Source organism: Anolis carolinensis, chromosome 6 (assembly GCF_035594765.1).
Source record: "Anolis carolinensis isolate JA03-04 chromosome 6, rAnoCar3.1.pri, whole genome shotgun sequence".
In the NCBI taxonomy this organism is placed as follows: Eukaryota; Metazoa; Chordata; class Lepidosauria; order Squamata; family Dactyloidae; genus Anolis; species Anolis carolinensis.
The window spans coordinates 45280135-45292882 of NC_085846.1; the positions used below are offsets into that span (position 1 = coordinate 45280135).

General features: G+C 39.5%; 1 protein-coding gene across 1 annotated transcript in view; it reads left to right on the plus strand.

The window, feature by feature from the left end:
* The window catches only part of tecrl (trans-2,3-enoyl-CoA reductase like), an 84315-nt gene that overhangs the window by 67804 nt on the left and 3763 nt on the right, over window positions 1-12748 (plus strand). The window lies entirely within an intron of this gene.

Sequence of the window (12748 nt, forward strand, 5' to 3'; positions counted from 1 at the left end):
CTATATTCATTAACTAAAGGCCAAGGTTAAAAATAAACGGCCAACATTGACATACAAAAAGGGACAAGACTGCCCTCTATCCCTACTATTATTTATTATGGGACTAGAAATTTTAAATGTAAGGATAAGAGAAGAGAAGGAAATTACTGGTTTAAAGATCAGAGGCCAAGAATTAAAAAGAATTAAAAATATGCAGGCAATATAGTTTGCATATTAATCAACCCATTACAAAGTATTTAAAAAGTGCTTGTCATGATTCTTGTGAGAAGCAGACTATGTTTAGGGCACCTTTTCTAGCCCCCTCCCTATATGGGGTGAGCAGAGTTGGTCCTAAATAGGGCTGTTCAGTCATGGATACAACTGCCAGACTGCTTAACTGCCTTAGACTTTGAGGTAGAATGACTGAATCCAGATCCACCACCACTGGGAGCACATGATTCTAACATGACCAGAGTTTCACTGGAACACACAAGCTCCCTCACTATGAAAAGGTGACAATTCATCAAAGGGCTATTATATTGTATTCATATCCCATTTTCCTCCCTTAAAACAACTTACAACACTATTAATAATACAATTTGAGTTCAACCTCTTTCATGTATTTTGAATTGAAAAAAACTTCAGAAAGGGGAAGCAACTTAGTAAGGATTCCTGCAGCCATTGAAGAAGACACTGGGAAAAAATAGTTCTTACACCAACTCTAAGACATAACTGGGTGTAACTTAAACATGAGGCAGCAGGAGTGATGAACTTGGAAACTTACTCTTATGGGTGTGCTGGGAGATTCTGTGAGGTGTAGTTCATGGAACGGCCTTGACTTTGTTTTTGGATGACATGTTTTAACATTGAAATATACTTTTAATTATACTATGAAGTATGTATTAATTTTAATCCAATTTTATCTCATGGTTATTTTTTATGCCTTAAGGCACTGTATAAGTGTCGTTTGTCTTGAGTCGCCCTCGGGGTAGAGAAAGGTGGGTTATAAATAAGATAAATAAATAAATACATTCACAATATGACTTTTCTGAACATCCCCCGTAGTATTATTACTGCTATAGAACTTACTGTGTTCATGTTACATAAAACGGTGCTCTTAGGCAATGCAATGACAATTATTACCTTGTTGTTGCAGATAGTCATGTTGTTTCCCCAGTAGTGTTGCTTTAGCAATTTGAAAAATTAAAATGGAAAACAATCGACACTGAGTGAAGCATTGCAACCCAGCGAAGTGTAGGTCTGGACTCGGAGTCCAATAGCTTCTCCAACCAGTCATTGCCATTAAAAAAACACATCTGGTGGTTACAAAAGTATCTCAGTTCAACATAGCAGGGCAAATGCTTTTAAGAACCTAGTGGAACTGGAAATCTTACCTCTCAGCCTCCATTTATTTTCTTGTCAACAGGCACCACATTTCTTGAGAATGTGGGTGCAATAATATTGATTTATCTTTCAGAGTTGTTGTAAGGATTCAATGCATGTACTGGGCATTTTGGTGCCTAAAGGAAGAAACACAATCTCTCTGAAACCTCAAAATCTACCTTTTTTGCTCAGATAGAAGTCAATTCAAATACTGAACTGACATCATATTTTTGTAAATGTCCAAAATGGATAACTTTTTCTGCAGGATGAAATGTACAGGTCTAATACCCACTTACGATACGATGATGACTGCTACATTAGATATATATATATTCAGAACTTTTTGTGTTACATGTCTTTATAGATAGATCTGTTCTCCCTGTCCAGGTTAGCCTACCTTAACTGTGTCTCTGTGTAAGTATCATGAACATACATGATGAAGTGCAATTTGGGCCCCTTCTACATTGCCATATAATCCAAGTTATCAAAGCAGATAATCCACATTATCTGCTTTGAACTGGATTATCTAAGTCTACACTGACATACAATGCTGTTCAAAGCAGATAATCTGGATTTTATATGGCAGTGTAAAAGGGCCCTTGGTAAGTATTCTAAATAGCTTTAGAACAGCAATGGAAGGCTAATAGTTTGTATTAGCATCCTTGGAGACCTACAAGGGCTGCATCTGCTCCTAAAAATAATCCAAAATGCTATTATGGGATGTGAGGACATTTTCACCATGTTTTGGACTTAAATTAGGTGGGATGACCCACAAAACTTCGTGGAAATGCATCTTGTAGGCACTTTATAGCAGTTAACATTAAAAATTGAATTTTTTGGTTAAAATATTTTTAACCCCCAGGGGTTCGAGGGGCCTCTAAATATGGCGCATTGGGGAATATTGTTGCATACATGGCCCATAAGCTGCTTTAGGCTTATTTGTGTCTAACAGAATGTTATATATATGTTATATAATTTCAGCTCCACAAAACCATGGGCTCAGGGCCCAGAATGCCAAGCTTCCAAAGAACCAGATATGACACAGATGAGCTGAAGGCAAACTCAGAGGCATTATTCTCAATGGCTGGATAGGATGTCAGCTGAGATAGCCCTCCAAAGAACTGACAAGCCCCAGTGCAGACATGCAGAAATATTTATAGCACTTTGACAGAAATTTGAAACAAAAGACCTCTGCTGCCTTGAGTGTCAATTGGTGCAAGTCGTGGCAGGCTAGCATCTATAGGCTGATTGGTTGGAGCAAGCTGTTTGTGTTTGCTGATGATGGGCCTCTGGGTTTGAATGGAAATTTAATAAATTATCATTGCTCAGTTTGAAGTTTTGTGGCCATTGCTCATTCAATCTCTCATGGAGTCTGTGAAGGAAAGAATGCAGGTGGGCTTGAGGTAATTGATGTTAATCATGGTAGTTTCCCCAGTTTGGGGAAGACAATGGTCCCTGCTGCTGAAACAATTGGTAGCAATGGGTATTAGCCAGCCTAAATGGATTTCCATAAGGAGAACCAAAAAGGGAGTTGGGCAACTTCTGTGACCTTTGGTGTTACTCCGTTGTTAGGTGTGTGGAGGCATTGTTAGGTGGTTGTAATGATTGTGGGGTTATTTCCTGAAGTCCTAGGTGTAGTGGGACAACATTCCAATGAAATTAATGAAAGGTTACTAGTGGGCATGGAAAAAAATCAATGTGGTCTGGTTTCTCAATAAAAAATAGAAGCCAACAATCTGTCATTTTTATAGACGCTCAAATTAGTATTCTATTTTCTGCTCAAGCAGACCTAAGGAATTCAATGTGATGGCATGAGGTATCAAATGCATTCTGAAATCCCGATAGGGTAGTCCGTGGGTTTTTTTTTTTTTGCACATGCTGTATGTCATAAACTGCTATGTATGTATTCAAAAAATAAGTTCAGTGGGAATCACAATGCATATTGCAAAGGACTGCGGCACTAAATTTGGATATGAAGTCCTCAAAAGACTTTTCAATCTTTCCCAAGATGAAAAGCCCGGCTTTATCAATGGTTTTAATCTCCACACTCAAACCATATCTCCCATATTTGCATGGGGGCATTTGTTTGCACACATTTGTTGAGGAACCCTAAACAGTAACAAGTCAGGATCACAGAAAGGAGAAGGATAAAAATCTAGCTTAGCACTAATGCAACAGCAGAGAACCCCATTTAACATGCCCCCAACCACACATAACAACATTAATTTCAGCAATGTATATATATATAAGGTATTTCATCTGGGTAAGAAAACTGGTCGCACAAACAAAAAACCAATGGCACTTTGCTTGATTGTAGTACATATAAACAGAAACTAGGAGTTTGGGGAAATGCATATTCAATAAAAATTCTTAGCGAATTCAACAGTGATTTGCCAACAACTAAAAGCCAATGTAATACTATGCTGCATCAACATAACTATAGTGTCAGATCCAGTTAAAGAAGTAGTTTCTCTCTCTTTTGTATTCTGGTCAGAATTCACCTGAAACACTGCATGTAGTTCTGGCTACCACAGTTTTAGAAGGATTGTGACAAGCCAGAACATGCCCATATGAGAGTCATGAAGGTTGCAAAAGTTCTGGAAATGAAGACCTATGAGGAATACCCGAGGGAACGTGGTTTGCTTAGCTTGGAGAAGAGAGGATGGTATGAGAAATGATATAATTTGTTTGTTTTTACATTTTTTATACCTGCCTCTTTTCACAACTTGAGGTGGAATACAACATAGTTACAATACATAGATAAAACAAAGAACCATAAAATACATATACTAAAAACATGGAACAAAGATTAAAACTCCTATACGAATGAAATGTAAATTTAAAATTCATAGTTTAAAATTGATTGGGTAGGGCTGTTGGAAGAAATGTGTCTTTAACAGTGTTTTAATGTAGCTGTCAAAACTCTTCTAGCAGGTCATTCCACAATCTTGGGGTGGCCAATGGCAAGGTCCTCTGGGAGACAATTACCAATGGGGTTCTGACTGGTTGAGGTAAATGTCTCTCAGAGGACCTAAGTGTACAGGGTAGATTATATCGGAGAAGGTGATCCCATAGGTAACCTGTGCCCAAGCAATGTGGGGGTTCAAAGATCATAACCAACAGTTTATATTTTGCCTAGAAACTAATTGGCAACCAGTGGAGTGATTTTAATGTAGGTATAATGTGATCACTCCTACCCTCAACCAATCTGTCTGCCATATTTGAACTCTGGAGCTTTTGAACTTGGTACAGAGGTATTCCAATGTACAGAACATTGCAGAAGGCCAACCTTGAGGTTACCAGAGCATGCACTACTATCTTTGAGTCTTCCAGTTCTAGGAAGGTGTGCAGCTTCTATATGATATGACTGTCATCTATATTTGGAGAGGCATCATGCAGAAGATAGAACAAGCTTGTGTGCTGCTGCAATATGGGATAAAATCTGAACCAATTATTTTAAATTGTCAGAAAAGCAATTTTGACTCAACATTAGAACCATCTCAGAAGATGATGGATTCTGTTTCATTTAACGTTTTAAACAAATGTTGAATGGCCATGTCTCAGGGAGTACTGGTATTCCTATATAACAAGGAGTTGAACTAGCAAGGGGTTGCATCATTCCAACAATGGTGCATAACAATTATGATTATATGACAAATAGAAATGAACCAAAAGCTAGAATTTTAATAAACTACCTGGACTGATTTGAAAAGAAATGGACAATTCAGGTGAACCTCTTTCTTCAATCAATGGACAAACACACTTCCATTTGAGCTGAGAACTATAACCGCAGATTTATGCTGATGACTCCACTCTGACTTTCATTAGTAGCAACAATATGTTTTATTAACCAAATACTTTAATGGTGACAATCCCACAAATAAAGCTATTCTGATTCTGATTCTAATGATGGCAGTGCCACTATTTCCCCCATTTCTACTTCTGGTCCTTGGGAATCAGTTCACTCAGCTCCCCTCAAACAAATACAGTGTGATATGTTGATTTGGTAGGATAAATTACTTCCAATAACCCAGTATCTAATGCTATGTAACTTAATCTTCTTTAATCCAATCCAATTTTTTTCTAATATATTGTAATAGTCTGTAACTTCTTTCTCCAATCTCACTGAATCTGCTGTGACTTAATTATACAATTAATAAGATTATTGATTAGCTTAGTCCCAATTTGACCAATCAATTATCCCTTGCTATTTCTGTATTGCAGAACAGGAGAGGAATGAAGAGCCTTATTCCTTAAGCCAATGCAGGAGGAACATAAAATCCACTGACCCCATAAAGTAGTTCAAAGCTAGATTTAATCTATGGTGGCTACACAACAAATGCCCCCAAAAGCACACAAAAGAAAGCCCTTAGTGTAGATCAGTGCTCTGTGGTTTGTGCAATCACCATCAAGAAAAATGAAATATTTCTGAGAGATGGCCATCTAACATCTGTATAAAGGCCTTTGAAGAAGTTCACCAATCTGCAAAGCAGTCTTTTCCACTATCAGACAGCTCTCACAGTAAAGAAGTTTTTTCTAATGTTTACGTGGAATTTCTTTTCTTGGATTCAAATCTATCAAATTATGTTCTATTTACCCTATTCTCTGGCTTTTACGTGGCATCTCTTTATGTCACTTGACCCAAACCTGAAGCCACATGTAACAGGAATGCAGTGCTACAGCTTGCTAAGGAGTGCGAAAGGACAAAAACTGGCTCCTGCCCAGTTGCCCAAATCCTATGGTTACAGGAGAAGGCAAGAGAAAATCAAGATGGTTCAGAGCTGCATCATGTTTTAAGCTGGCCCTTTGTGCTGCAGGTGAAGAGAAAACTACTTGCGTAAGGGGGAAATTGATGTATTAACTGGAGTTACCGTATATACTTGAGTATATGTCAAGTTTTTCAGCCATTTTTAGGGTTGAACCCCCCCCCCCCCCCGGCTTATACTTGACTGAGGGTTCTGGCCAGCATATATTCGGGTCGGCTCATACTTGAGTATTAAGTAATAAGAGTTGGACAGTCTTATCTTATTAAAGTCTTATTGTTATCTTAAATTAGTTTAATATAAATATTCAAAACCATTTAAGCTACTGATGCCTCAATTAATGTAATTTTATTGGTATCTATTTTTATGGGTTTTTAAAAAATTTACCAGTTGCTGTTGCATTTCCCACCTTTGTCTTATAATCAAGTCAATATGTTTTCCCAGTTTTATGTGGTAAAATTAGGAGCCTTGGCTTATATTCGGGTTGGTTTATACTCGGGTATATACAGTACACTATGTAATGACTCGACAGGACTCTTACCATGCAGTCACTTTTTGATAACATCTAATCTAATCTAATCTAAATCTATCTAATTTAAATCCATAATAAAGGCGAAAACCCATATGTGTGTATGTGGCATGGGATGTCTGCTCATACAGACAGCCTCCAGCCTCCACAAACAGGCTACAGTTCCCATGGTTAAGAATCTAGCAAGTCACTCTTTTCCACTGACATTTCGGTTACAGCAAGCGCCATGAACATGTATCCCAGCCCCTGCCAATGTCCTTCCCAACCACTACAGCCCACCACCCAAGGAATGCTTTCATTTGGGGACCATTTCATCCTAGATTTTGCTTTTTCTTCCACCACAGGCAGGCATCCCAGGGTTCTCCATTGCTGTAGAATTTGCATGGCCCCGCCCACTGCCCTTTCCTTTCCAATCTCTCTGCATAACAAACAGAGCAGAACTGAGCTGCAACTAAACTTACTGGAGGAGTTTAGGGATTGACTTCACATGGTGGAAGTTGTAGTTCACCCTGCATCAAGTCAGAGCACTGTCACTCCTACTGGGGAATATACAGGAGTTGTAGTTCACCTACACCCAGAATGCTATGAACCCAAATAATGATGGCTCTCGGCCAAACTTACCATGCAAACCCGATATGCTGAGATTTGACTACTGGTGGGTTTGGAGGGGAACTGGACTGGACGTTCAGGAGTAGTAGGTACTAGGATTTATAGTTCACCTGCAATGAATGAGCATCACACTTGGCACACAGAGCCCCCATAACCAATACAACATATTGGACAAGTTTGGGGAAAAGGGAGTTATAGTTCACCTGCAACCAGATAAACACTGACCCCCACCGACAATGCACTAGGACAGGGGTCCCCAAACTAAGGCCCGGGGCCCGGATGCGGCCCTCCGAGGTCATTTACCTGGCCCCCGCCCTCAGTTTTATAATATAATATATTGTATATACATATAATATTGATAATAATATTATAATGTAATACAATATAACACTAATAATATTACCATATAATAATATTAATTATATATCCTATATTGCATATAATATTACTAATAATATTACAGTATAGTGGTATAGTTCAATAAAGTAATATATAATGCTAATATTGTGCTATGCTAATAATATAATATATTGTATGTACATATAATTTGTAAGCCCCTCTGAGTCCCCTTTGGGGTGAGAAAGGTGTGATACAAATGTAGTAAATAAATGCAGTAAATAAATAAATAATAAATAAATACATTTTAGACTTAGGCTCGCCCAAAGTCTGAAATGACTTGAAGGCACACAACAACAACAACAACAACGACAACAATCCTAATTAACTTGACTATCTCATTGGCCAGAAGCAGGAGCACACTTTCCATTGAAATCCTGATATATGTATGTTGGTTAAAATTGTTTTTATTTTTAAATATTGCATTGTTCTTTCATTGCATTGTTCTTGTTGTTGTTGTTGTTGCACTACAAATAAGACATGTGCAGTGTGCATCGGAATTTGGTTTTTTTTTTTTTGGTTTTTTTTCAAATGATAATCCGGCCCCTCAATAGTCTGAAGGATTGTGGACCGGCCCTTGGCTTAAAAAGTTTGAGGACCCCTGCACTAGGACCACACTTCACACAGAGAAGCCTCATGACCTACTGAACATACTGCAGGTATCTGTGGGAAGGGGCCTTGATTTTGGGAGTTGTAGTTCACTTCCATCCAAAGACCACTGAACCCAGCCAATGACGAATCTAGACTTGGCACACAGACTAAACTTGGCACGCAGACTGAATATTGCCTGCTGTTAATACTGATAGATATTTCGAGACAATTGCCCCAGGAATCTGGAAATTGCAGTAGTTCACCCCCATCCACAGAGTACTGCAGCACATGATTCTGGGAATTGTAGTTCACCCACTCCAAACAGAATACATAACATTAAAAGACAAATAATACCATTCTCAAATGACCCAGGCATCGCCGGGTCCCCAAGCTAGTTGAAAATAACAGTGAACGCTTTGCATATTCCTGCAATAGTATATGAAATCTGGAGGAGCAATCTATTAATACCACAAACCCATTATGCATTTAACAATAAATAGGAAAACTAAAATATAAATATAGCTGGAGAACTACTATGCAGTGAACTAAAAAGGCCATGGATTTCACATGATTTAATTGGAGAACTTAAGACATAAGCATGTAAATTTGACTCAGTGCAACTACATTTTCTGCACTTTCATGTTTTATTAGCACAGAAATGTTCATCACTATGACATCTGAAGAAGACCACAAAGACCCTTCATGAAGAAGATAATGAGAATAAGTTACATTTGAACTGATTTCCTCATTCCCATTACAACCTTTTTAATGAGAAGGGATTAATTTTCTGCCATCTTCCATTCTCATTACAACTCAGTCATGAGAATGAGGTATCAGGTGTTTAATGCTTAATTTATATTCAATGAATCTTTGTAGTGAGTTACACTCCTTTGACCTTTTCAATATTTCATACTTTGGGTGGTCATTAAATTCTTGCCTTGTTTTTCAGTCTTACTAGAATAACCTGTAGATGCCATGGAGTGGGGGAAACTGGTTGAAATTAAGAATGTCATCTTAAGCCTTGCATTGGAAAAAGAACAACAGAAATAACTATGATTTTCACAGTGCAATTCAACATTGTCTATCATTTCTTTCCTGAGAAAGCATAATTATTTAGATGTTCCAAGAACCATGGACAAGTGATCTCTGTCTCTACTAGACCTTCGGCTAAATACTGAAATAATATTTAAAATATTTGTCTAGAACTGATTTTTTTTGTCCTGCCACCAGTCAGGGAGTCAAACAGGAGTCCCTCAGATCCACCTTCTGGGTCCGACCCTCCAGGAAGGACCAGAGCCACTGTAATATTAATCTTTTAATTTAATGTAATCTTTTAATTTAAATTTTATTAAGTGGTGGGTATATTTTGCTTTTATATTTAAACAACAAAACACTATTAGAAAGCAATGACTTTCTATGATAGTAAGCCATGCCATCTCTATTAAAATAAGGGGACAGTGCCTTATGGGAGCTATGTTAGTTCACTGTGATTGAAGACTTCTCATGCTGAATGACTTGTACATACAGAAAAACAAGAATTTTGGATAAGAAATATTACTATATCTGAGTGGCATGGCTTTGTGGATGAGCTAAATTGTTCTCCCAATTTCCCACATCTCTATGGAACAAATGCTCCATAGAAGTGTGGGGGTGCATTTGGTTCAGCACCAATAATTCCTAAAAATCAGGGGATAATCCAAACATTATCAAACTTGTCTGAGCAGATATTTGAAGCCTGGTCTCCATAGTTGCAATTCAACATTCAAACCATTACACCAGGCAGGCCATCTATACAAGAAAACATGCAGTATCTCAATCTACATATCTCACATTCAAAATTAATGATAATATACATGGTTTACATCCATTAAAGCAGAAACGTATGTCCTTTCTAAGGCATTACATATTCATTTGGCTCAAGCCTGAAATTATATTGCTGAAGATGGAAAAGAAGGCTGCCTTTGCCTGGCAATTTTGCAGGCCACTTTGTACAAACCTCCACTCCATCAATGAGGCTGGCTGGCTTCCTCTTTTATTTCTTCCCCCTTTAAAAAAAACCCACTACCCTTTCCCTAAACTACTTCTCAACTCTGACACACCAATGATCCCTCTGCCCTCATACCCAGTAAGTCAGACTTTCAAGATCCTATTTACCTGCCTGTTTCCTCTGACAGGACCAACATTTCACTTTACAAGTGTGCTTGCTTATTGCTTATAAGTCTCATTGATATGAAAGTGATTTAGATTAATCACATGTGGTTAAATTGAAAAAAGTTCTTTAAAATCAGTGGACAGACTGATTTAGCAGAGTTCATTTGAAAAATAAAATGTCTTACCTTTAAACTGAGGAGTTTCCCAATTTTCACTTTTTTTTAAATTGATTTATTATTCCGATGAAGGCCGGGCTGTGGCACAGGCTGGGTAGCAGCCAGCTGCAACAAATCACTCTGACCAAGAGGTCATGAGTTCGAGGCCAGCCCGTGCCTGCGTTTGTCTCTGTCTCTGTTCTATGTTATGGCATTGAATGTTTGCCTTATATGTGTGCAATGTGATCCGCCCTGAGTCCCCTTCAGGGTGAGAAGGGCAGAATATAAATACTGTAAATAAATAAAATAAATATTTTACGGGCAGATGGCTGACCCCAAGCCATTGTCTTTCCTTGACCACTACTCCCACATGGATTTATGGAACACTTAGACAAATATTGGCTCATGTAGATAATCCTCAGTCCTTTACAATCTAAAGGGAATTTTTCTGCTAGTTATATAACCCAACAGCTGGCTTTTCTCTGTGGTTTGCTTTCTCTTCTACACCAAACCAAAGTAGTAGTCAGCTTTCCTCCTTGGCCATACCTAACTTGTAGGGTGTAACCTAAGGTGAAGGAAACATCCCTGTGTGGAGCAGAACACAGTTTTAATATTATCCTATGGGGAATTCAAAAGAAGAGGCTCCATGTGGTTAAAATGATGAATGCCGGAGGGTGGTGGTGATGGTAATGGTGGTAGGGAGAATCAGAGCCAGCCCAAGGTAATTTTGAAGTGTAAGCAAACAGAATTTTGGTGCCCCCCCCCAATCAATCACTGAAAAATTAAAAAAAAAACCAGGGAAAATCCAGACAGGAAACAATCAGGGGCAGCTAAAACCTCCCAATTAAAGATGCCCCCAGGGAGGAAGCAGCCAAGCTTTGAATCTGCAAGGCCATTAAATGCTAATCAAGCTGGCCAAGTGCAACATTCACATTTGCCTCCAACAAACAGAGTTCTTTTTCCTACCCTGGCAGGAAGGCTACATCGTCAGCGTTGGCTGCAGCCGCGGTGGTGACAGGAAGGCCGCAGGCGCTGAACCTAGGAAAAGCGAGATGGGCGAGGTGCCCTCTCCGACCACTGTGCATGCATCAAGTGGCCGCATGGTGCATGCGCAGTGGTTGGAGAGGGTGCCCCACCCATCTCGCTCTTCCTTGGCTCAGCGGGGCCACCATCTGCCTCAGAACGGGTCTCCAAAGGCCCCAGCAGCAGGTAAGAGGCCTTCTTGCCTCCACGGCCTGGTGGGGTCTCTGGAGACCCATTCCGAGTCAGGCAGTGGCCCCGCCAAGCCGAGGAAGAGTGAGATGGGCGAGGCGCCCTCTCCTACCTCCGATCACTGGAAGGCCTTCCAGTGAGCATTGGGCCTTCCGCCGGAAGGCCTTCCAGTGAGCGCTGGGCTCATCGAAGCGCTGGGCGGAAGGCCCAGCACTCACTGGAAGGCAAAGGAGGTGTGGGGTGGTGCCATCCTCCCAGGGGTCTCAACTGTGCACTCCTGGGACGATGGCACCACAGGCGACCTCCTACTTCACCTCTCAGTTGAACCGCCTCTGGGGAGGATCTATGTGGAAACAGCATTTTGGAAACAGCATATTGGTAATGTCTCCCAATGAATCTTAACTGGTTTTTAAGCATACAATAGAAGCGACTGAAGGAATAAACAACAAAAGGATTGCAACATATGGAACAATACTAATCAAGTATAAAATGTACCATTCTGGGTGGTTTGGCAAGATCTCCCAGACTAAACAAGATATTTCAACAATGGTTGCTCTCTTGAATGCAATAATGAAACCATTCCCTTGCTAGCAGGAGGTAATGGAATCTGTAGGAAAATTTCAGCACTTTTAAAATGAGGCTTATCTTCTTCCAAGATGGCCAAAGGTCCAGGAGAGACCATTCCCTACTGGCCTCTCATGCAGAGTTTGGCAGGAGACATTTCCCTGCTTAAAAAGCCTGGTTGCAAGTCACATTTATTGAACATAACTCCCAACAGTTGCAAAGGGTAATGTGATTTGTGTGTCTTTGATTGGTTGCAACAAACAAACCTGCCTCAAAGCACAGTAATCAATCTACTTTTATAACATTCACAGCATCTGTTTATTTGTTTCTTCAACCAGTAAGGGAAGAAGTATACTGTGCTTCATTTTAACTCTGCTTGTCTCATTTGGCATCTTCCTTTGTTTACTGGCACTTTA